The following is a 27,131-nucleotide window of genomic DNA, read 5'->3' on the forward strand; positions in this document are numbered from 1 at the left end:
TATATGTATATGACAGCGCCCCCGCCGAAGCCACCTCTGACTAGTTGCGGACGTTTGCCCCGATTACTGCTAGGGGCTATCCCTCAGTTAAGCACAGCGAGGTCGGGCAGCGGGTCATTGAAAACGACGCATTAGACCTTTCAAAATCGCAGTAAATTCTATTATTAAGCAGCATGTGAATCTGTTATGCCAAATTATCATTATGCCAAATAACTATAATGCTAAATAACCATTATGTCAAACGGTATAGGCTAACTGCATATCTCGAAATAGCGATTAAAGCGGCACCTTGTGAGGGCTGGCGTCGTCAGCGCGGTACTCTTTGATATCCTTAGCCTTGGTTTTACAAGTTTAACTCGACTATTTTAATTAATATTATTTGCATAATCAGATGAAGTACGAGCAAGGTTATTGAAAACATCTTTCAAACCGTAAAATATTCTAGTTTTCGTCATAAATCGTTGAGGAAAGGAATAAAATAAAGAAGAGCGAAATGACAATGGGTTTTTCCAGGGAACTGTTTTGCGCACCAATAGCTCGCCAAAAAGCGAAAATTTGTATTATCCCGTTTTTTTAGGTATCTTTACTTCTTGTCGATTAAGGAAACTCGCGTACAAAAGCGATTCACCACATTTCATCTCACTACATACGTTTGAATACTCTTGCATCAATGTTTCTGCCTTCTTCTATAAAGGGTAATAGAATTGCTGAAAAAACAATTTTTGATCCAGCTCGATCAGACGACCAGCTCGACGAGATCGGAAAATGTTTCTCTGTGTGTATGTGTGTTTGTGTGTGTAGAAGGCTGAACCAATTGAAACAAACTTAGATTCGTTTCAGAGCTACTATTGAGTTATTGGTGAAGTTTGAAGATCAAGTGGCTATCCTTACCAGTTCCAGAGATATGATGATATAAGTGACGTAAACGACGAATCAGTTTTTATCTACCAGTGATTGTTTTATTTTAGACTCGTTCGTTATCATTTGTTTCAGATAGAAATAATGAAGAAGCATTTTTATACCTCCCAACAGGTTTTGGGAACAACTAAGGGACAACTAACGCATATTAGAGTGCTACGTTTAGTAACGAATTTTAAGACACTCATTTCTAAACGTGTATTTTCATATTTATTTTAGGCCTGAGCACAGTGGGTCGCGTATAAATTGTGAATCTACCGCGTGGTTCCTTCAATTCCCTTTTTCGTCTGTGTGTTCAAGAAAGTTATGAAGGAAAAACTACATTTTGGGAGCCTCATATCAATTATGCTCCTTATATCGACACCGATGCATTTTAAAGGGCCCATGTGTGGCATATTTTCTTATAGTAACATGTTATATAATTCTTCAAAAGGCTTGAATTTCACTTCCACGCAATGTATGCAAATTAAAACTTATAACTCACTTCTAAGTGGATTAATGAAAACTGATTTTATTCAAAGAAAAAGACAGTTCCAAACAAAAGTTTTTCTGAATGCAATGAAGCCCCAAAATCAACCTCTGAAACTCAAACAGAAAACGTGTTTTGATGTGGTTGGGACCACTGAACACTCTGTTAAAAGTGAATGGATTTTTACATAGATTGGCTTGAAACTAGGCAATCCAATTATTGCAATTACAAAAAACTGAAAATTTTAACATCTAACTATGTATAACTTAAAAAGTAAACATCAAATCGCAAAACCAATCGGTTGCGTACTAGCTGACGAGAAGACTTTTCATTTGCGACTAGTCTCGCCATCTCTGAGATCTTGACCTCTTTGTGAACAACACACACAACTAACCACACACACGGTCATTTGCTCAGTTCGTCGAGCTGAATCGGTTGGCCTTCCGGACATCGGGTAATTTTCCCAAAATTCGAGCGAATCCTATACCTAATTTTTTATATTTACAAAAATATTGTGAAAACTCACCAAAAAAATCTGATTTTTGCAGATAATGCGAACAGAAGTGTTCAAAATTTTCAGTTGCGTTGATGTAAAAGAAGAAAATAGAGACCATTGTAAACTTTGTAAGCTATCACACTTTGTTGGACATTTCATACGCTCGATGCAGCGCACCGCGCTGGAGACGCTATGCGCCACATGGGCCACATGGCGCTTCCGGAGCTGCGCAGATAGCCTATTATACCAATAATAATATTTTAGCGACTAATGCCTACGGGCGTATGGTTTTCTGGACTTTAGTACATTCTGAGATTTTTTTTCTGGATTTTATTACTTTCTAGAGTTTGTATTTCTGGAGATTAATACTTTATAGGTAATGAATTTCTGGAGAAAAGGCTTCGGTTTTTCTGTTCTGGAAAATTAATCAAAATAACATTTATTTATATGTATCAATAATCATTTTTATATGTACAATGTGTATGACAGCCAATGTTGGGGGTCAAAGTGCACGACATTCCGGAAAGAGCAACAAATATCATATCATACTGTTTCGTATCGGCAGTTTTATTGACTTAGCTCTGGTCGTCACAATCCTCGACCTCATGCCTACTCGATGTCAAACGATGACCGGTGACTCCTGTTTTTAGCAGAATGAGGAGATGCGGAGTGTTAGCAAGCAGTGGGGTAGAATTGGCCCGGATTGGCGGTTCAATGCATACGGCGCTGGTCTTACACGCCAGTTGTCGAATGTTCGAGTCCTGATCTGGAAGGATTATTAGTGTAAGTAGGATCGTAGTACTAGCCATGGAATGATTCCTGTACGCTTAGCTGCGAAGTCTGTTGAAACAGAAAGGCCAAATTCAAACATACCTTACTTTGCTTTGGAACAGAGTGTAACTGTTGATATGGGAACTAACATTTTACTACAGGTGCCTAGATTATCAACCTACTCTTTAACTCTTGCTAATATTCCTATCTTGGGAGAAATTTAATACGTGAACTCGTACTAAAAATTTGTTGTATTTATTTATTCATGTATTAGTAATTATCCTATTACCCTTTCCTCATCAAAGGAAAAATTGACAACTATCCCAGGGTAAATTTTGAGTACTTAAGATTAATTTCTTATTTATGTAAGATGAACTCGATTGATAATGAGAAAAAGTTTATCGCTTCAACCGAAATCGCAGAATGGTAAAGAAACTTAACGCTATAAAAATAACTGCTTGCATACAAAACTTGTACCTAAGCTCCTCCAGCAGAATTATGATAGGGAGCATTCCAGCGATTACGCCCACCGCTTTCAACGATATGGTACGATATGCACTCGCGACTCGCATACTCATCGCATTGTGCGTGCTGTTCAGAAATGCCTGATTTCGCTTCGTTTTAATATCGGGGACTCAGACTGGGCTCCCGTATCTGAGAACTGATGTAGCAACACTTGCTAGCAGTCTCTTCTTGCTGCTGCTTATTGCCAAGTTGTTTGGCATGACCCTGGTTAGAGCTGAAATCTTCTTTGCTGCCTTTCCACATGCATAATCGAAGTAGCTGTTGAAGTTGAGCCGATCATCGATTATCACACCCAAGTGTCTCGCTGCGATTTCCGCCTGCTGCACCGCCTTGCAGTTACTAATTAGCACACCTCAGTCTTATGATTGGCTATCTCAAGCTTTTTCTCCATCATACAGTTTCCCATTATGCCTATCGCCTCTGTGGCAAGAACTTCGACTTCTTCTCGGAATGCTCCAGTTACTGTGAGCACAACGTCATCCTCGAATCCAACAATCTTCACGCCCCAGGGATGTCTCAGCATCCGTACTCTGTCATACATCATATTCCAGAGCGTTGGGCCGAGGACTGACCTCCATCTGTTTCGTACATAAGCATCTAATTAAGGAAATAGCTGTTCAGGGTTCTACGACGATAAACCGGCATCTTCAGTCTATGCAATGATCGAGCGATTTCTTCCCAGCATGCACTGTTGAAAGCATTTTTTTACATCCAGGGTTAACACCGTGCAGCAACGGTTAACTCTTCTTTGTCGCTTTTGCGCTGCCTCTATGATGTCACGAACGGTCCGAGTAGCATCTACTGTTGATTTACCTTTTAGGAACCCAAACTGCATACTCGACTGGCCATTTTCGCTCTCTGTATATTTCAGCTAACTGTAATATCACCCTCTCTAGCAGCTTACCTACAGTATCCAACAGGTATATTGGTTGAGGAGGGATTTCCAGGAGGCTTGCTAGGTTCTGCATTTTCCAGAAGTCGGGAAAGTTTCCTTCATCGAGGCATTTTTGAAACGTGGACCTGAAAAAATTCGGGTACGCTTGGATCGCTGTTTCAAGAACGACGTTTGGGGTTCCGTCAGGTCATGGAGCTGTTTTTCGCTTTCATTGATTTCGCCGCTGCGATCAACTACTCATTCGTTACTCGAGCCTCTTCTTCGTAATCAACTGGCTCGTCGTACGGTGTTGGTGGTCATATCGTAGCTTCATGTCGCGGGAACATGATGACTCAGCTTTTCCGGGGACCTGTCGGGTGGAGTAGTAGGGTTTTTTAATTTTGACACGGCAACTCTATAGGCGTCTTCCCAAGGGTTCACGTTAGCGTTTCGACAGAGTTCCTCCAGGCAAGCTTTTTGTCGTGAATACGACTTACTTTACTATGGGGTGCCTTTTCAAAATTAGCCATATGGAAGAATGGGCAGAACTTAATCGTGAATATCTCGACTTGTATTAATGGTAGCAACATAATTCTTTCACCATTTCATCAAAAAATATGATCAGGAATTTAGGATAATTATTTGAACAGTGTGAGATAACCACAAACAACTCAAAAATTAAGTTTTCTCAAAATTTGAAAACAATGCGGAAAACTCTTTACTTTCGCTTGGGTTTTTCGCGCAAGGACGACAATTTTGAGGTAGTCAGGCACATATCTTCAACTGAATGCGTATAAAAGGGGAAGCGTGGTAAAAAATCGAGCATTTCTTCTTGTGCGTTCGATGGAAGGAGACATCGTGTGAATGATTTAACGGCTATCCGCATTAGGCCGATCCGAGCTCTCCGGCGTTTACTTTTTCTCTGCTTCGGCTATGGCTGAGCTGCACATGCACACAGCTGCATGCATCGGCCTAATGCGGACAGGGCTTTAATCAACCAGCAGCTTCAGAGAGTGCACCTTCTGCGTGGTTAAAAACCTAAAACGCTCAGGTCGCAACTCTCATTTGGACCTCAGTCGTCCACTGGAGCAGTTGGCAATGAAAGCAGACCTTTTGCGTGGTATAGAGCCTCAAACGCTTAGGTCGTGCTTTCATTTAGATTTCATTCGTCGGGAGCAGTGTACTGTACTGCAGTTTAGGTGTATCGTTTCAAATTCTAGTAGCATAAAATGGCAAAACTTGCACAATTCCCGCTATCGATCAACTAATTTATATTCCAAAGTTTACTATTTCATAAATTCACTGATTTTGCAGAACTTTCGGAAGAGGAATAAACACGACTCAACTGGTTAACGTTTAACATCAAAGTGAAATCTATTTAACGATTGTTCATTTCATCTTCTAACTTCATTTTCCTTAGTTGGTAACACTGGAGGTTGATAAATATATCGACCATGATTCTCTAAATAAGGTGAATACATTTCAACTCTTCCTTTTTCAGAGGAATTTGCTTATAATTAAGAAAAATAACCTTATTTTACTATTTACAAATACAATTTGAATTCTTTTTAAAGGAAAATTATTTAACATTTCGAACAGATTAGTAATCTGAGTAAATCAATAAGTTCACATATCATAGATATAATCAGGATCTCTAAGTTGTTTTCGAAAGCGCTTAGCGCGCTTCGCATAGCTACCTGACAAGTTCGCCATGGCAGCTTTTCGTTTTCTTCCGACCTTCGCCGGATCATGTTCTGGAAATCCCCGGAACACGTTTTCGTCTGAACCGCTTTCGGTCCCGTTATAATACTCCTCCTGCTCCAAACCATCGGATTTGTCGACAAACGAACTAGGAGCCATCAGAATGTTCGGTCTTGCTTCGAGGTCCCGATCCTTATAACGTCTAACTTGATTTCGATGCGCCATGAGGGCCACGTTTCCAAGAAGTACCTGGAATGTATTCAACGAAAATTGTTTTAAGAATGTGGTTTTTACCCATCTGTTTGGCAAGTGATGATGGTGGTTTTTATACCAAACGGTATCACCCTCCATCAGATCACTTAAGTCATCATTCGGACATGACTTCTTATTGTTTTGTTTTGGAAAATTTTCCAATCGATCATCATTTAGGGTTTCAGGAATAAATATATGTTTTTGCCTTTCTCTATAGAAAGGTATTAGAATTGCTGGAAAAACCGACTTTCGAACGGAGCCTCGGAGACCCATAGTGTTATATACCATTCGACTCAGCTCGACGAGATCGGAAAATGTCTGTGTGTGTGTGTGTGTGTGTGTGTATGTGTGTATGTGTGTGTGTATGTGTGTGCACTTTTCGAAGATATTTGAACGCGCTCAATTTTCTCAGAGATGGCTCAACCGATTTTAACAAACTTGGGCTCGTTTGAAAGCTACTATCGGGGCATTGATCAAGTTCGAAGATAAAATGGCTGTGACTTTTGGTTCCGGAGATATGATTGTATAAGTGACGTAACCGACAAAAAGCGTTGTATTTGAACGCGCTCAATTTTCTCAGAGATGGCTGAACCGATTTGAACAAACTTGGACTCGTTTGAAAGCTACTGGCGGGCCATTGATCAAGTTCGAAGATCAAATGGCTGTGACTTTTGGTTCCGGAGATATGATTGTATAAGTGACGTAACCGACAAAAAGCGTTGTATTTGAACGCGCTCAATTTTCTCAGAGATGGCTGATCCGATTTTAACAAACTTGGACTCGTTTGAAAGCTACTGGCGGGCCATTGATCAAGTTCGAAGATCAAATGGCTGTGACTTTTGGTTCCGGAGATATGATTGTATAAGTGACGTAACCGACAAAAATCGTGCTATTTGAACGCGCTCAATTTTCTCAGAGATGGCTGAACCGATTTTAACAAACTTGGGCTCGTTTGAAAGCTACTGTCGGACCATTGATCAAGTTCGAAGATCAAATGGCTGTGAGTTTTGGTTCCGGAGATATGATTGTATAAGTGACGTAACCGACAAAAAGCGTTGTATTTGAACGCGCTCAATTTTCTCAGAGATGGCTGATCCGATTTTAACAAACTTGGGCTCGTTTGAAAGCTACTGTCGGGCCGTTGATCAAGTTCGAAGATCAAATGGTTGTGACTTTTGGTACCAGATATATGATGGTATAAGTGACGTAACCGACAAAACACGTTGATTTTTACCGCTCTTATATATAAGGGTGCCAAAATTTTGGGATCAACTCTATTTTCGTAAAGTTCTAGTGCTCAAAAGTGTAAGCACCTCGAAAAAAGCCTTCATGCAAAATTTGACCTAAATCGGACATGCTTAAGGGGTGCTGCCCGGTGGTAAAGGTTTGACAATTATCGATCTTGAAAAAGCACCATAGGGGGGAGTACATGAAATTTCCAAAATCGAAAATTTTTTTTGATGCCAAAACTCTTAAAACTGCATAAAACATCGAAATTTAGTGTCATCTCAAAAAAAAGTTTTTTTGAAAAAATCAACTTTCTGGGACTTAGAAAAATTTTCATATTTTTTCTAAGTCCCAAAAAGTCGATTTTTTCAAAAAAATTTTTTTTCGAGATGACACTAAATCTCGACGTTTCATGCAATTCTAAGCCTTTTGGCATCAAAAATTTTTTTTCGATTTCGAAAATTTCATGTACTCCCCCCTATGGTGATTTTTCAAGATATATGAAAATTCCACTAAGTGGACTAAGAAGGGTTTTGCCTTTCTCTATAGAAAGGTATTAGAATTGCTGGAAAAACCGACTTTCGAACGGAGCCTCGGAGACCCATAGTGTTATATACCATTCGACTCAGCTCGACGAGATCGGAAAATGTCTGTGTGTGTGTGTGTGTGTGTATGTGTGTGTGTGTGTGTATGTGTGTATGTGTGTGTATGTGTGTGCACTTTTCGAAGATATTTGAACGCGCTCAATTTTCTCAGAGATGGCTCAACCGATTTTAACAAACTTGGGCTCGTTTGAAAGCTACTATCGGGGCATTGATCAAGTTCGAAGATAAAATGGCTGTGACTTTTGGTTCCGGAGATATGATTGTATAAGTGACGTAACCGACAAAAAGCGTTGTATTTGAACGCGCTCAATTTTCTCAGAGATGGCTGAACCGATTTGAACAAACTTGGACTCGTTTGAAAGCTACTGGCGGGCCATTGATCAAGTTCGAAGATCAAATGGCTGTGACTTTTGGTTCCGGAGATATGATTGTATAAGTGACGTAACCGACAAAAAGCGTTGTATTTGAACGCGCTCAATTTTCTCAGAGATGGCTGATCCGATTTTAACAAACTTGGACTCGTTTGAAAGCTACTGGCGGGCCATTGATCAAGTTCGAAGATCAAATGGCTGTGACTTTTGGATCCGGAGATATGATTGTAACCGACAAAAATCGTGCTATTTGAACGCGCTCAATTTTCTCAGAGATGGCTGAACCGATTTTAACAAACTTGGGCTCGTTTGAAAGCTACTGTCGGACCATTGATCAAGTTCGAAGATCAAATGGCTGTGAGTTTTGGTTCCGGAGATATGATTGTATAAGTGACGTAACCGACAAAAAGCGTTGTATTTGAACGCGCTCAATTTTCTCAGAGATGGCTGATCCGATTTTAACAAACTTGGGCTCGTTTGAAAGCTACTGTCGGGCCGTTGATCAAGTTCGAAGATCAAATGGTTGTGACTTTTGGTACCAGATATATGATGGTATAAGTGACGTAACCGACAAAACACGTTGATTTTTACCGCTCTTATTTATATAAGGGTGCCAAAATTTTGGGATCAACTCTATTTTCGTAAAGTTCTAGTGCTCAAAAGTGTAAGCACCTCGAAAAAAGCCTTCATGCAAAATTTGACCTAAATCGGACATGCTTAAGGGGTGCTGCCCGGTGGTAAAGGTTTGACAATTATCGATCTTGAAAAAGCAGGGGAGTACATGAAATTTCCAAAATCGAAAATTTTTTTTGATGCCAAAACTCTTAAAACTGCATAAAACATCGAAATTTAGTGTCATCTCAAAAAAAAGTTTTTTTGAAAAAATCAACTTTCTGGGACTTAGAAAAATTTTCATATTTTTTCTAAGTCCCAAAAAGTCGATTTTTTCAAAAAAATTTTTTTTCGAGATGACACTAAATCTCGACGTTTCATGCAATTCTAAGCCTTTTGGCATCAAAAATTTTTTTTCGATTTCGAAAATTTCATGTACTCCCCCCTATGGTGATTTTTCAAGATATATGAAAATTCCACTAAGTGGACTAAGAAGGGTTTTGCCTTTCTCTATAGAAAGGTATTAGAATTGCTGGAAAAACCGACTTTCGAACGGAGCCTCGGAGACCCATAGTGTTATATACCATTCGACTCAGCTCGACGAGATCGGAAAATGTCTGTGTGTGTGTGTGTGTGTGTGTGTGTGTGTATGTGTGTGTGTGTGTGTGTGTGTGTGTGTATGTGTGTGTATGTGTGTGCACTTTTCGAAGATATTTGAACGCGCTCAATTTTCTCAGAGATGGCTCAACCGATTTTAACAAACTTGGGCTCGTTTGAAAGCTACTATCGGGGCATTGATCAAGTTCGAAGATAAAATGGCTGTGACTTTTGGTTCCGGAGATATGATTGTATAAGTGACGTAACCGACAAAAAGCGTTGTATTTGAACGCGCTCAATTTTCTCAGAGATGGCTGAACCGATTTGAACAAACTTGGACTCGTTTGAAAGCTACTGGCGGGCCATTGATCAAGTTCGAAGAACAAATGGCTGTGACTTTTGGTTCCGGAGATATGATTGTATAAGTGACGTAACCGACAAAAAGCGTTGTATTTGAACGCGCTCAATTTTCTCAGAGATGACTGATCCGATTTTAACAAACTTGGACTCGTTTGAAAGCTACTGGCGGGCCATTGATCAAGTTCGAAGATCAAATGGCTGTGACTTTTGGATCCGGAGATATGATTGTATAAGTGACGTAACCGACAAAAATCGTGCTATTTGAACGCGCTCAATTTTCTCAGAGATGGCTGAACCGATTTTAACAAACTTGGGCTCGTTTGAAAGCTACTGTCGGACCATTGATCAAGTTCGAAGATCAAATGGCTGTGAGTTTTGGTTCCGGAGATATGATTGTATAAGTGACGTAACCGACAAAAAGCGTTGTATTTGAACGCGCTCAATTTTCTCAGAGATGGCTGATCCGATTTTAACAAACTTGGGCTCGTTTGAAAGCTACTGTCGGGCCGTTGATCAAGTTCGAAGATCAAATGGTTGTGACTTTTGGTACCAGATATATGATGGTATAAGTGACGTAACCGACAAAACACGTTGATTTTTACCGCTTTTATTTATATAAGGGTGCCAAAATTTTGGGATCAACTCTATTTTCGTAAAGTTCTAGTGCTCAAAAGTGTAAGCACCTCGAAAAAAGCCTTCATGCAAAATTTGACCTGAATCGGACATGCTTAAGGGGTGCTGCCCGGTGGTAAAGGTTTGACAATTATCGATCTTGAAAAAGCACCATAGGGGGGAGTACATGAAATTTCCAAAATCGAAAATTTTTTTTGATGCCAAAACTCTTAAAACTGCATAAAACATCGAAATTTAGTGTCATCTCAAAAAAAAGTTTTTTTGAAAAAATCAACTTTCTGGGACTTAGAAAAATTTTCATATTTTTTCTAAGTCCCAAAAAGTCGATTTTTTCAAAAAATTTTTTTTTCGAGATGACACTAAATCTCGACGTTTCATGCAATTCTAAGCCTTTTGGCATCAAAATTTTTTTTTCGATTTCGAAAATTTCATGTACTCCCCCCTATGGTGATTTTTCAAGATATATGAAAATTCCACTAAGTGGACTAAGAAGGGTTTTTGCCTTTCTCTATAGAAAGGTATTAGAATTGCTGGAAAAACCGACTTTCGAACGGAGCCTCGGAGACCCATAGTGTTATATACCATTCGACTCAGCTCGACGAGATCGGAAAATGTCTGTGTGTGTGTGTGTGTATGTGTGTGTGTGTATGTGTGTATGTGTGTGTGTATGTGTGTGCACTTTTCGAAGATATTTGAACGCGCTCAATTTTCTCAGAGATGGCTCAACCGATTTTAACAAACTTGGGCTCGTTTGAAAGCTACTATCGGGGCATTGATCAAGTTCGAAGATAAAATGGCTGTGACTTTTGGTTCCGGAGATATGATTGTATAAGTGACGTAACCGACAAAAAGCGTTGTATTTGAACGCGCTCAATTTTCTCAGAGATGGCTGAACCGATTTGAACAAACTTGGACTCGTTTGAAAGCTACTGGCGGGCCATTGATCAATAAAATAAATCTAATAAAAGTATGAAACATATTTTCATGAGATTGTTATGAAAGAAGAGAAAGGCATTATCACACCACTAGGTGGATAAATAAGGGTTTTTATAATTATTTTTGGGATTCAATAAGTCAAGCATAGTTTTTGGTTTGTAATTAAATATATGTTCTGTGGGAAATCGCCCTTCACTTGTCATATTATAATTCCTATAATTTATTAAAAATAAGTTAATCTGATCCTCCAAATCAACATTTGCCGATTCCGGCTCTAATAAAAACTTTTTTAAAACTTCTTTTGTTGTCCTAACAAGTCTCTCGGCCTGGCCGTTACTTGAAGGGTTATAAGGTGGACTTTTCAACACCTTAATTCCTTGCCTTTCCAAAAAGTTTGTAAATGTATAAGAATTGAATGGAGGACCCCCGTCAGAAACCAGAACATCTGGTAAGCCAAATCTAGCAAAGTAAGCTACCAATTTCTTCACCACCTTTGCACAATCCGTGCCTTTTCTCATCCATTCTACCTCCAACCACTTTGAGAATGAATCAACAATCAATAAAAAAGTGTGGTGAGAAAAATGAAAAAAATCGATATGAATTCGACTAAAAGGTCTAGTAGTAGGTGTCCAATGAGACAAAACCTTTGTTTTTGGCACTACTACCATGCTACTACAAACTTCACATGTTGTAACATAATTTTCAATATCTTTGTTTATCCCAAACCAGTAAACTTGTTTTCTTGCCAACTGTTTCATTTTAACCATTCCCGCGTGATTGGCATGTAAAAGTTTAAGTATCCCGCTTTTCATTTTATGTGGAATAACCACTCTATTTTGATACAATACGCATCCGTCAATTATCTCCAAATCATTCTGATTGGCATAAACGTCTAAAAAGCGTTTGTCCAACTTTTTCGGCCAACCATCACGCATAAAAGTCATAATCTGTTTTAAGAAAATGTCGTCATTTGACTCTTTGGCAATAATAACAAAGTCAATTGGGAATTCATTGCTAAAATTTATGCTTCTTATAAAATTTTGATCTAAATCTACGGGAACCGACTGCTCTAATGGGAATCGCGAACAGAAATCCGCATTACCCATTTTTGCAGAAGGCCTGTACTGGATTTCGAAATCATAAATAGATAATTCAAGAATATATCTTTGAAGTCTTGTTACAAATATTGAATTTCATGTACTCCCCCCTATGGTGATTTTTCAAGATATATGAAAATTCCACTAAGTGGACTAAGAAGGGTTTTTGCCTTTCTCTATAGAAAGGTATTAGAATTGCTGGAAAAACCGACTTTCGAACGGAGCCTCGGAGACCCATAGTGTTATATACCATTCGACTCAGCTCGACGAGATCGGAAAATGTCTGTGTGTGTGTGTGTGTATGTGTGTGTGTGTGTATGTGTGTATGTGTGTGTGTATGTGTGTGCACTTTTCGAAGATATTTGAACGCGCTCAATTTTCTCAGAGATGGCTCAACCGATTTTAACAAACTTGGGCTCGTTTGAAAGCTACTATCGGGGCATTGATCAAGTTCGAAGATAAAATGGCTGTGACTTTTGGTTCCGGAGATATGATTGTATAAGTGACGTAACCGACAAAAAGCGTTGTATTTGAACGCGCTCAATTTTCTCAGAGATGGCTGAACCGATTTGAACAAACTTGGACTCGTTTGAAAGCTACTGGCGGGCCATTGATCAAGTTCGAAGATCAAATGGCTGTGACTTTTGGTTCCGGAGATATGATTGTATAAGTGACGTAACCGACAAAAAGCGTTGTATTTGAACGCGCTCAATTTTCTCAGAGATGGCTGATCCGATTTTAACAAACTTGGACTCGTTTGAAAGCTACTGGCGGGCCATTGATCAAGTTCGAAGATCAAATGGCTGTGACTTTTGGTTCCGGAGATATGATTGTATAAGTGACGTAACCGACAAAAATCGTGCTATTTGAACGCGCTCAATTTTCTCAGAGATGGCTGAACCGATTTTAACAAACTTGGGCTCGTTTGAAAGCTACTGTCGGACCATTGATCAAGTCCGAAGATCAAATGGTTGTGACTTTTGGTACCAGATATATGATGGTATAAGTGACGTAACCGACAAAACACGTTGATTTTTACCGCTCTTATATATATAAGGGTGCCAAAATTTTGGGATCAACTCTATTTTCGTAAAGTTCTAGTGCTCAAAAGTGTAAGCACCTCGAAAAAAGCCTTCATGCAAAATTTGACCTGAATCGGACATGCTTAAGGGGTGCTGCCCGGTGGTAAAGGTTTGACAATTATCGATCTTGAAAAAGCACCATAGGGGGGAGTACATGAAATTTCCAAAATCGAAAATTTTTTTTGATGCCAAAACTCTTAAAACTGCATAAAACATCGAAATTTAGTGTCATCTCAAAAAAAAGTTTTTTTGAAAAAATCAACTTTCTGGGACTTAGAAAAATTTTCATATTTTTTCTAAGTCCCAAAAAGTCGATTTTTTCAAAAAAATTTTTTTTCGAGATGACACTAAATCTCGACGTTTCATGCAATTCTAAGCCTTTTGGCATCAAAAATTTTTTTTCGATTTCGAAAATTTCATGTACTCCCCCCTATGGTGATTTTTCAAGATATATGAAAATTCCACTAAGTGGACTAAGAAGGGTTTTTGCCTTTCTCTATAGAAAGGTATTAGAATTGCTGGAAAAACCGACTTTCGAACGGAGCCTCGGAGACCCATAGTGTTATATACCATTCGATTCAGTTCGTCGAGATCGGAAAATGTCTGTGTGTGTGTGTGTGTATGTGTGTGTGTGTGTGTGTGTGTGTGTGTGTGTGTGTGTGTGTGTGTGTGTGTGTGTGTGTGTGTGTGTGTGTGTGTGTGTGTGTATGTGCACTTTTCGAAGATATTTGAACGCGCTCAATTTTCTCAGAGATGGCTGAACCGATTTGAACAAACTTGGGCTCGTTTGAAAGCTACTGTCGGGCCATTGATCAAGTTCGAAGATCAAATGGCTGTGACTTTTGGTTCCGGAGATATGATTGTATAAGTGACGTAACCGACAAAAAGCGTTGTATTTGAACGCGCTCAATTTTCTCAGAGATGGCTGAACCGATTTTAACAAACTCGAGCTCGTTTGAAAGCTACTGTCGGGCCATTGATCAAGTTCAAAGATCAAATGGCTGTGACTTTTGGTTCCGGAGAAATGATTGTATAAGTGACGTAACCGACAAAAAGCGTTGTATTTGAACGCGCTCAATTTTCTCAGAGATGGCTGAACCGATTTGAACAAACTTGGGCTCGTTTGAAAGCTACTGGCGGGCCATTGATCAAGTTCGAAGATCAAATGGCTGTGACTTTTGTTTCCGGAGATATGATTGTATAAGTGACGTAACCGACAAAAAGCGTTGTATTTGAACGCGCTCAATTTTCTCAGAGATGGCTGAACCGATTTTAACAAACCTGGGCTCGTTTGAAAGCTACTGTCGGGCCATTGATCAAGTTCGAAGATCAAATGGCTGTGACTTTTGGTTCCGGAGATATGATTGTATAAGTGACGTAACCGACAAAAAGCGTTGTATTTGAACGCGTTCAATTTTCTCAGAGATGGCTGAACCGATTTTAACAAACTTGGGCTCGTTTGAAAGCTACTGTCGGGCCATTGATCAAGTTCGAAGATCAAATGGTTGTGACTTTTGGTTCCAGATATATGATGGCATAAGTGACGTAACCGACAAAACATATAAGGGTGCCAAAATTTTGGGATCACCTCTGTTTTCGTTAAGTTCTAGTGCTCAAAAGTTTAAGCACCTCGAAAACAGCCTTCATGCAAAATTTGACCTAAATCGGACATGCTTAAGGGGTGCTGCCCGGTGGTAAAAGTTTGACAATTTTCGATCTTGAAAAAGCACCATAGGGGGGAGTACACGAAATTTCCAAAATAGAAAATTTTTTTTGATGCCAAAACTCTTAAAACTGCATAAAACATCGAAATTTAGTGTCATCTCAAAAAAAATTTTTTTGAAAAAATCAACTTTCTGGGACTTCGTATTTTTTCGTATTTTTTCTAAGTCCCAAAAAGTCGATTTTTTTTTAGATTAGTATCACTGTTCTCATACAAATAGGCAACGCAAATGTCAAGCACTAGTTTGGAAAAATGATGCTGACTATGTGACATAAACACTGAAGCCTGCTTTTGTGAACTACTCGAATCAATCTAAATCAATTGTTGTCAAAATTAGTGTCCAAAATTATCTAATAAAAGTATGAAACATATTTTCATGAGATTGTTATGAAAGAAGAGAAAGGCATTATCACACCACTAGGTGGATAAATAAGGGTTTTTATAATTATTTTTGGGATTCAATAAGTCAAGCATAGTTTTTGGTTTGTAATTAAATATATGTTCTGTGGGAAATCGCCCTTCACTTGTCATATTATAATTCCTATAATTTATTAAAAATAAGTTAATCTGATCCTCCAAATCAACATTTGCCGATTCCGGCTCTAATAAAAACTTTTTTAAAACTTCTTTTGTTGTCCTAACAAGTCTCTCGGCCTGGCCGTTACTTGAAGGGTTATAAGGTGGACTTTTCAACACCTTAATTCCTTGCCTTTCCAAAAAGTTTGTAAATGTATAAGAATTGAATGGAGGACCCCCGTCAGAAACCAGAACATCTGGTAAGCCAAATCTAGCAAAGTAAGCTACCAATTTCTTCACCACCTTTGCACAATCCGTGCCTTTTCTCATCCATTCTACCTCCAACCACTTTGAGAATGAATCAACAATCAATAAAAAAAGTGTGGTGAGAAAAATGAAAAAAATCGATATGAATTCGACTAAAAGGTCTAGTAGTAGGTGTCCAATGAGACAAAACCTTTGTTTTTGGCACTACTACCATGCTACTACAAACTTCACATGTTGTAACATAATTTTCAATATCTTTGTTTATCCCAAACCAGTAAACTTGTTTTCTTGCCAACTGTTTCATTTTAACCATTCCCGCGTGATTGGCATGTAAAAGTTTAAGTATCCCGCTTTTCATTTTATGTGGAATAACCACTCTATTTTGATACAATACGCATCCGTCAATTATCTCCAAATCATTCTGATTGGCATAAACGTCTAAAAAGCGTTTGTCCAACTTTTTCGGCCAACCATCACGCATAAAAGTCATAATCTGTTTTAAGAAAATGTCGTCATTTGACTCTTTGGCAATAATAACAAAGTCAATTGGGAATTCATTGCTAAAATTTATGCTTCTTATAAAATTTTGATCTAAATCTACGGGAACCGACTGCTCTAATGGGAATCGCGAACAGAAATCCGCATTACCCATTTTTGCAGAAGGCCTGTACTGGATTTCGAAATCATAAATTGATAATTCAAGAATATATCTTTGAAGTCTTGTTACAAATATTGAATTTTTGCCTTCCTTGCCGAATATTCCTATCAATGGCTTGTGGTCAGTGTAAGCGATGAACTTCTGCCCATAAAGGTATTTGTGAAACTTTTTGATTGTACAAACTAAAGCCAAGGCTTCTAAATGAAGAATTGGGTATCGCTTTTGCGCGTCATTTAGGGTAAAAGAAGTAAAACAAATTGGCTTTTCTATGCCATCTATTACATGTGCCATAACACCTCCAAGACCATAGCCTGAGGCATCTGTAACGACCACAATCTCCTTTCTAGGATCATAAAACTCTAATATGTTAGCTGAAATCAAGGATTGTTTACTATCTTGGAAAGCTTTCTCGCAATTTTTATCCCATATGAATTTTACATCTTTTCTCAACAAATTGTAAAGACAAAACAACTTGGAAGACATATGAGAAACAAACTTATTGTAATAGTTGATTAATCCCAAATAGGATTTCAACTCGTTCTCATTTTTAGGTACTTTGGCATTCTGAATAGTTGATATTTTATCTGTACTAGGTAATAACCCATTTTCGCTTATTATATGTCCCAAATAATTCAATTGCGAAACAAAAAATTTGCATTTATCTAAGTTTACCTTTATATTTGCCTTTGCAAGTCTATTCAATACTATGTCTAGTTTATCACGACAATCGTTCAGGTCTTTACCTGCAATCAAAACGTCGTCGAGATAACAATAAACTCCATCAATTCCATTCAAAATTTGGTCCATAACTTGTTGAAATATTGAGGCACTAGAAGAAGCACCCTGTGGTAAACGGTTGTACGTAAATAAACCTTTAATTGTATTTATGACCATGAATCTCTTAGACCGTTCTGTCAAGGCCAATTGCGTATATGCGCCTTGCAAGTCAAGTGAACAAAAAACCTTGCAGTTTGCCAATTTAGCAAATAAATCATTAGCAGAGGGTAAAGGATAAGTATTCGGAATCAAAACTTTGTTTACCGAAACTTTACAATCAATTACAAGTCTAATCTGGCCATCTTTTTGCCTTTCTCTATAGAAAGGTATTAGAATTGCTGGAAAAACCGACTTTCGAACGGAGCCTCGGAGACCCATAGTGTTATATACCATTCGACTCAGCTCGACGAGATCGGAAAATGTCTGTGTGTGTGTGTGTGTATGTGTGTGTGTGTGTGTATGTGTGTGTGTATGTGTGTGCACTTTTCGAAGATATTTGAACGCGCTCAATTTTCTCAGAGATGGCTCAACCGATTTTAACAAACTTGGGCTCGTTTGAAAGCTACTATCGGGGCATTGATCAAGTTCGAAGATCAAATGGCTGTGACTTTTGGTTCCGGAGATATGATTGTATAAGTGACGTAACCGACAAAAAGCGTTGTATTTGAACGCGCTCAATTTTCTCAGAGATGGCTGAACCGATTTGAACAAACTTGGACTCGTTTGAAAGCTACTGGCGGGCCATTGATCAAGTTCGAAGATCAAATGGCTGTGACTTTTGGTTCCGGAGATATGATTGTATAAGTGACGTAACCGACAAAAAGCGTTGTATTTGAACGCGCTCAATTTTCTCAGAGATGGCTGATCCGATTTTAACAAACTTGGACTCGTTTGAAAGCTACTGGCGGGCCATTGATCAAGTTCGAAGATCAAATGGCTGTGACTTTTGGATCCGGAGATATGATTGTATAAGTGACGTAACCGACAAAAATCGTGCTATTTGAACGCGCTCAATTTTCTCAGAGATGGCTGAACCGATTTTAACAAACTTGGGCTCGTTTGAAAGCTACTGTCGGACCATTGATCAAGTTCGAAGATCAAATGGCTGTGAGTTTTGGTTCCGGAGATATGATTGTATAAGTGACGTAACCGACAAAAAGCGTTGTATTTGAACGCGCTCAATTTTCTCAGAGATGGCTGATCCGATTTTAACAAACTTGGGCTCGTTTGAAAGCTACTGTCGGGCCGTTGATCAAGATCGAAGATCAAATGGTTGTGACTTTTGGTACCAGATATATGATGGTATAAGTGACGTAACCGACAAAACACGTTGATTTTTACCGCTCTTATTTATATAAGGGTGCCAAAATTTTGGGATCAACTCTATTTTCGTAAAGTTCTAGTGCTCAAAAGTGTAAGCACCTCGAAAAAAGCCTTCATGCAAAATTTGACCTAAATCGGACATGCTTAAGGGGTGCTGCCCGGTGGTAAAGGTTTGACAATTATCGATCTTGAAAAAGCACCATAGGGGGGAGTACATGAAATTTCCAAAATCGAAAATTTTTTTTGATGCCAAAACTCTTAAAACTGCATAAAACATCGAAATTTAGTGTCATCTCAAAAAAAAGTTTTTTTGAAAAAATCAACTTTCTGGGACTTAGAAAAATTTTCATATTTTTTCTAAGTCCCAAAAAGTCGATTTTTTCAAAAAATTTTTTTTTCGAGATGACACTAAATCTCGACGTTTCATGCAATTCTAAGCCTTTTGGCATCAAAATTTTTTTTTCGATTTCGAAAATTTCATGTACTCCCCCCTATGGTGATTTTTCAAGATATATGAAAATTCCACTAAGTGGACTAAGAAGGGTTTTTGCCTTTCTCTATAGAAAGGTATTAGAATTGCTGGAAAAACCGACTTTCGAACGGAGCCTCGGAGACCCATAGTGTTATATACCATTCGACTCAGCTCGACGAGATCGGAAAATGTCTGTGTGTGTGTGTATGTGTGTGTGTGTGTATGTGTGTATGTGTGTGTGTATGTGTGTGCACTTTTCGAAGATATTTGAACGCGCTCAATTTTCTCAGAGATGGCTCAACCGATTTTAACAAACTTGGGCTCGTTTGAAAGCTACTATCGGGGCATTGATCAAGTTCGAAGATAAAATGGCTGTGACTTTTGGTTCCGGAGATATGATTGTATAAGTGACGTAACCGACAAAAAGCGTTGTATTTGAACGCGCTCAATTTTCTCAGAGATGGCTGAACCGATTTGAACAAACTTGGACTCGTTTGAAAGCTACTGGCGGGCCATTGATCAAGTTCGAAGATCAAATGGCTGTGACTTTTGGTTCCGGAGATATGATTGTATAAGTGACGTAACCGACAAAAAGCGTTGTATTTGAACGCGCTCAATTTTCTCAGAGATGGCTGATCCGATTTTAACAAACTTGGACTCGTTTGAAAGCTACTGGCGGGCCATTGATCAAGTTCGAAGATCAAATGGCTGTGACTTTTGGTTCCGGAGATATGATTGTATAAGTGACGTAACCGACAAAAATCGTGCTATTTGAACGCGCTCAATTTTCTCAGAGATGGCTGAACCGATTTTAACAAACTTGGGCTCGTTTGAAAGCTACTGTCGGACCATTGATCAAGTTCGAAGATCAAATGGCTGTGAGTTTTGGTTCCGGAGATATGATTGTATAAGTGACGTAACCGACAAAAAGCGTTGTATTTGAACGCGCTCAATTTTCTCAGAGATGGCTGATCCGATTTTAACAAACTTGGGCTCGTTTGAAAGCTACTGTCGGGCCGTTGATCAAGTTCGAAGATCAAATGGTTGTGACTTTTGGTACCAGATATATGATGGTATAAGTGACGTAACCGACAAAACACGTTGATTTTTACCGCTCTTATATATATAAGGGTGCCAAAATTTTGGGATCAACTCTATTTTCGTAAAGTTCTAGTGCTCAAAAGTGTAAGCACCTCGAAAAAAGCCTTCATGCAAAATTTGACCTGAATCGGACATGCTTAAGGGGTGCTGCCCGGTGGTAAAGGTTTGACAATTATCGATCTTGAAAAAGCACCATAGGGGGGAGTACATGAAATTTCCAAAATCGAAAATTTTTTTTGATGCCAAAACTCTTAAAACTGCATAAAACATCGAAATTTAGTGTCATCTCAAAAAAAAGTTTTTTTGAAAAAATCAACTTTCTGGGACTTAGAAAAATTTTCATATTTTTTCTAAGTCCCAAAAAGTCGATTTTTTCAAAAAAATTTTTTTTCGAGATGACACTAAATCTCGACGTTTCATGCAATTCTAAGCCTTTTGGCATCAAAAATTTTTTTTCGATTTCGAAAATTTCATGTACTCCCCCCTATGGTGATTTTTCAAGATATATGAAAATTCCACTAAGTGGACTAAGAAGGGTTTTTGCCTTTCTCTATAGAAAGGTATTAGAATTGCTGGAAAAACCGACTTTCGAACGGAGCCTCGGAGACCCATAGTGTTATATACCATTCGACTCAGTTCGTCGAGATCGGAAAATGTCTGTGTGTGTGTGTGTGTGTGTATGTGTGTGTGTGTGTGTGTGTGTGTGTGTGTGTGTGTGTGTGTGTGTGTGTGTGTGTGTGTGTATGTATGTGCACTTTTCGAAGATATTTGAACGCGCTCAATTTTCTCAGAGATGGCTGAACCGATTTGAACAAACTTGGGCTCGTTTGAAAGCTACTGTCGGGCCATTGATCAAGTTCGAAGATCAAATGGCTGTGACTTTTGGTTCCGGAGATATGATTGTATAAGTGACGTAACCGACAAAAAGCGTTGTATTTGAACGCGCTCAATTTTCTCAGAGATGGCTGAACCGATTTTAACAAACTCGAGCTCGTTTGAAAGCTACTGTCGGGCCATTGATCAAGTTCAAAGATCAAATGGCTGTGACTTTTGGTTCCGGAGATATGATTGTATAAGTGACGTAACCGACAAAAAGCGTTGTATTTGAACGCGCTCAATTTTCTCAGAGATGGCTGAACCGATTTGAACAAACTTGGGCTCGTTTGAAAGCTACTGGCGGGCCATTGATCAAGTTCGAAGATCAAATGGCTGTGACTTTTGTTTCCGGAGATATGATTGTATAAGTGACGTAACCGACAAAAAGCGTTGTATTTGAACGCGCTCAATTTTCTCAGAGATGGCTGAACCGATTTTAACAAACCTGGGCTCGTTTGAAAGCTACTGTCGGGCCATTGATCAAGTTCGAAGATCAAATGGCTGTGACTTTTGGTTCCGGAGATATGATTGTATAAGTGACGTAACCGACAAAAAGCGTTGTATTTGAACGCGTTCAATTTTCTCAGAGATGGCTGAACCGATTTTAACAAACTTGGGCTCGTTTGAAAGCTACTGTCGGGCCATTGATCAAGTTCGAAGATCAAATGGTTGTGACTTTTGGTTCCAGATATATGATGGCATAAGTGACGTAACCGACAAAACATATAAGGGTGCCAAAATTTTGGGATCACCTCTGTTTTCGTTAAGTTCTAGTGCTCAAAAGTTTAAGCACCTCGAAAACAGCCTTCATGCAAAATTTGACCTAAATCGGACATGCTTAAGGGGTGCTGCCCGGTGGTAAAAGTTTGACAATTTTCGATCTTGAAAAAGCACCATAGGAGTACACGAAATTTCCAAAATAGAAAATTTTTTTTGATGCCAAAACTCTTAAAACTGCATAAAACATCGAAATTTAGTGTCATCTCAAAAAAAATTTTTTTGAAAAAATCAACTTTCTGGGACTTCGTATTTTTTCGTATTTTTTCTAAGTCCCAAAAAGTCGATTTTTTTTTAGATTAGTATCACTGTTCTCATACAAATTGGCAACGCAAATGTCAAGCACTAGTTTGGAAAAATGATGCTGACTATGTGACATAAACACTGAAGCCTGCTTTTGTGAACTACTCGAATCAATCTAAATCAATTGTTGTCAAAATTAGTGTCCAAAATTATCTAATAAAAGTATGAAACATATTTTCATGAGATTGTTATGAAAGAAGAGAAAGGCATTATCACACCACTAGGTGGATAAATAAGGGTTTTTTATAACTACTATCACAGGTGATGCCCATTCGCTGGTGTTTACCGGCGTTATCACATTCTCTTTCGCTAATTTTTTTAAGTAATTTAAAACTTTCTCCCTCAATCTGAAGGGTACGTCGTAAGCTTTTTTAAATATTGGGATTTCCCTCTTAAGAATCAATTCCGCTTCAAAACCTTTAATCGGAGTCGTAAAATCCTTCCTAAACACTTCAGAATACTTAGTTTTGATTTCATCTATAAAAATATCACCATTGGGTGTACTCATGTTGTTAATATGTTCATTTATAATCAATTTGTTCGAAAATGCTTGCCTCCATCGAGGAAAGAAAATATCTAACCAGTTTCTACCAAATAATGGCAAGAAACGGTAGTCTGTATCTAAAATCAAAATATTCAATTGATGCTGTAAACCATTTAGTTTCACCGAAACATTTACTTCTCCTTTTATTTTTAGTTTAGATCCATTTACTACCAAAAGATTTTTATTGCATTTCTTCAGACATTTATCAAAAAGTTTTTTTATATTGCATAAAACCCATTACCGTAACTGTAGACCCACAATCTACTTCCATTTCTATAAAAATATTATCAATCAACACATCAATTAAACAGGGCTTACTTATTTTATAAGTGGACTCTACATGCATGCATTGTAAATCACCTGGGTTCCATTCGGCCCATTCTTCCTCGCTGTCCGTGTCTGTTTTATTTGTTGTCGTCATTCTATTCATCAGTGACGTCAGTTGTTTCTCTGCACTTGTTCCAGGTTTTGTCGAATCTATAAATTTTACCGCTTCCCTTTTCATATTCTTTAATTTAAAACACTTCCTTTTTATGTGTCCTTTTATTCCACAATAATCGCAGATAATGTTCGTGTAGTCTTTGCATTTGTTATTTGTTTTATTTTGTTCTTTGTATTCGTTATTTCTGCTGTAACTATAAACCTTGTTCTTGTTGTTATTGTAATTATTTCTGCTATTGTAGTCGTTTCTGTTATCGTAATTAAAAGTATGTCTTGTGTTCCTATTGTATTTACTAGTGTTTGGTCTGTTGTTATTTTGTGTATGTATATCATGCCTATAATAGGGCTTATAACCAATTCGGTCATGTACAGAGCGTTTAACATAATTTATCTGATCAGGAGGGCCATATGGGCTATGAGATGAAACTGTCCCATAATCTGGGAAAAAACTGTTGACTTTCAAGGTGCGGGCATTGTCTTTTGCCATACACCACGTTGTTATAAATCTGTCCATCGACTCCAAGGTTAACTTCTCTTCATTTAATAGTAACTGTTTGAGATTCTCATCTCGCAGACCGGCTAGGATTCTGTCTTGAATCGCTAAGTTTTTAAATTCACTGAAACCGCAGAACTCCGCCTGCAGTTTTACTGCTTGTACGAAGTCCTCGGCCGATTCATCCGGCTGCTGTACGCGATGACTAAACCGAAAGCGTTGAACCAAGTCAGGTTCAGTTTTGTCTAGCTTTTGCTTTAACTTGCCAACTATATCAGCATAAGTTGCTTCTATAAGAGCATCTTTGGTGTAAATCATTTTCAATTGAGAATAAACAAAAGGTCCACACAGATTCATAAAGTGGGACTTTCGCTTTGCATCAGCCACCTCATTTGCTTCGAAAGTAAACGCCAATCTATCGGCCCAATCCCCGAAGGAGGTACCCTTACGGTATGGCTCGATAGTGGAAGATAAACTCATCTTATTAAAATTTGTTTCAAAAAGCAAAACTGATCAAATATACATATAAAATCAAGGATTTCACGAAAAATTCAAATACAAAGATAAAACAATAGTAACAATTATAAATAATCAATCCAAGAATAATAATTACCATGAAAAAATGAAAAATGCAAAATATCACAATCAATTAATCACGTTTCCATGAAAAAAAGTAAAATGACTCACCGATATGGTTTTCCGGCCCTTGCCAGCTTTGAACAATAAATTCAATTCTCACCGTCTTTATCCGAATAATTTCAATACCAGGTTTGAATTATTCTACAGCATACAGTAAACTTTGATAGTTTTTTTTATATCCAACTGTGCCAATAGTATTTTGAAAACCACGCTTCACCGAAACACCGTCGACGATCAAATTGTCAAGCCAAGCGCCGAAAATCACGATGGCTACCAAAACCTTCAACAACGATGCTAAGTCCGAAGAAAACGCTCTCACGCTGGAACTGTACCAGTGCAGTAGAAACTTCTTTGAATCCAACTGGAGCCGTCGTCCGGATGCCAAAACCACGTGCGGAAAAACAGTTGATGGCAGTTCACTAATCTAGCTCAAGATTAACCTTCTCGATTTCAGCCGGTCCGAAACCTCGTGGCTGCTGCGGACAAGTAAATTCTCAGCACTCCGTATTATGAATAACCTCACTGCTGCCGACGAAATCTTTTTTCCTTATGTAATCGTGTTGAATAAGATGGTTACCCAAGCCGTAAAAACTCGCTGATTAAATTTTGCGCACGCTATGCCGAAAATTGTGTTTCTTCGTAATGAAAATTTGTATAATCACAGCACTTTACTATCCGATATTATATATTGTACTAAACATGTGTAAGCGCTGATAACCAAAAGAAATGTTATTTTTAACCTCGTCGCCACTTTTCTATTTCATAAATTCACTGATTTTGCAGAACTTTCGGAAGAGGAATAAACACGACTCAACTGGTTAACGTTTAACATCAAAGTGAAATCTATTTAACGATTGTTCATTTCATCTTCTAACTTCATTCTCCTTAGTTGGTAACACTGGAGGTTGATAAATATATCGACCATGATTCACTAAATAAGGTGAATACATTTCACAAAGTATAAAGTAAGACTGTCAGTTTTATTCGTATTCACGACATCCAGTTATGTCTCTTACATTACACACCTGTACTTTTTGTTCAGCCTGATTGTATTGTAGAGTGCATCTCTTGCCGCTTTGTGCGCTTTCTTACGTTCTTCTCTTTCGGTCGCGGGTCCTTTGTATTCGCCATCTGATTTGTAGACAGCTCGTACGCAAATCGGCTATTGTTGTGTTCACAAATAAACCGGTCGGCGATTATCTTCTGGTTTCATCGTTCTTAACATAGTGACATTACAGGCTCGTGAAATTGCTCTTGTCAGCTATTCTGTATTTAGGTTCAACAATTCATACCTAAGCGCCTCGATGAACACGTCCTTGTTAAAAACTACCGTTTACCACCTCCGCTCGCATGTCTGTCTTCCAAAATGGTTTCCTCTGCGGCCAGTTTCCAAGGGAGTACTGGATCGCTTGATGGTCACTGTGGGTATGTTCCACCAGCTTCCTATCAGTCCTGGACTGCCTAATGTAACATCGATTATGGACTCATGACTTCTGCACGTACTAGTGCTGCCTTTATTAACAAGGTCAAACCCGTATAGGTTCATTTTAACAAAGGTTCAGCCATATCTGAGAAAATTAAGCTCGTAAAAATATAACGCGTTTTGTCAGTTACATCACTTATACAATCATATCTCCGGAATAAAAAGTCACAGCCATTTGATCTTTGAACTTGATGAATAGTCCGACAGTAGCTTTCAAACGAGCATAAGTTTGTTAAAATCGGTTCAGCCATCTCTGAGAAAATTGAGCTCGAAAAAATATCTTCGAAAAGTGCACACACACACAGACATTTTTCGATCTCGTCGAACTGAGTCGAATGGGTCTCCGAGGATCCGTTCAAAAGTCGGGTTTTCCAGTAATTCTAATACATTTCTATAGAGAAAGCAAAACAGTCATGTGCACTCGGAAGAAATCGGTTTTATGCTTTTCTTATATGCACATGTCATATTGAATATTTTCTGTTTATACATCGAAATGCCTGGAAAGTATTTGAATCCTCAATTAGCGGACCTATTACAATGATCCTTTTTGGACTTGGGATATCTGTTTAAAGTTTGAATTTTAAAATGTTAGAAAAAACTAAACAGGGGCGATTTGAGCCTAATTCCAAAAACCGGGAATTTTTATCTAAAGAAATCGGGAAATTGAAATCGGCAATTCACTTGCCACCCTGTATATCTATATACATAAATTGATTGGTTAAGCGTGTATGTATATGAAAACCAAAAATTTAACGATAAATTGTTTTATTTTGCTGATTTTGCGTGCTCCGCGCTTCTTCTACGCAAAGCATACACTAGAGTGCTCACCGGCGTGTACACCTCTGTGAAAGTATCTGCATCCACCTCAGAGAATTTGATAGATCTGCTCTAGTACTTTGATGCGGTTCAGTGGAGGAGGTAAAAGGAAAAAAACAAACGCACTCATGATGCGTGCACACTTTATACAACAGTGGTGTATATATGTGAAAGAGAAGAGCTCTCGTTGAAGTCGTCAGTGCGAGGGGAGAAATATTGCTTGCTCTTCGTCACACAGAGGAGATGGACATCTCTACCTTTTCGATTGATGCTCCTCAATTTATGATACTATAATGAAAGTCAGAAAAATCTTTTGAGTTGATTTCACGCAATTAAAATTTGTTTTGAGCGCAACAAAAAGTACAAGCGTCTGCTTGCTTTGGTATTCGGAACGAA

The 27,131-nt window shown here is 38.4% G+C and overlaps 1 protein-coding gene across 8 annotated transcripts in view; it reads left to right on the forward strand.

The window, feature by feature from the left end:
• Positions 1-27,131, forward strand: part of LOC131440601 (ceramide kinase) — a 40,136-nt gene that overhangs the window by 1,003 nt on the left and 12,002 nt on the right. The gene's annotated exons all lie outside the window — the stretch shown is intronic.

This window comes from Malaya genurostris, chromosome 1 (genome assembly GCF_030247185.1).
Source record: "Malaya genurostris strain Urasoe2022 chromosome 1, Malgen_1.1, whole genome shotgun sequence".
Taxonomy (NCBI): domain Eukaryota; kingdom Metazoa; phylum Arthropoda; class Insecta; order Diptera; family Culicidae; genus Malaya; species Malaya genurostris.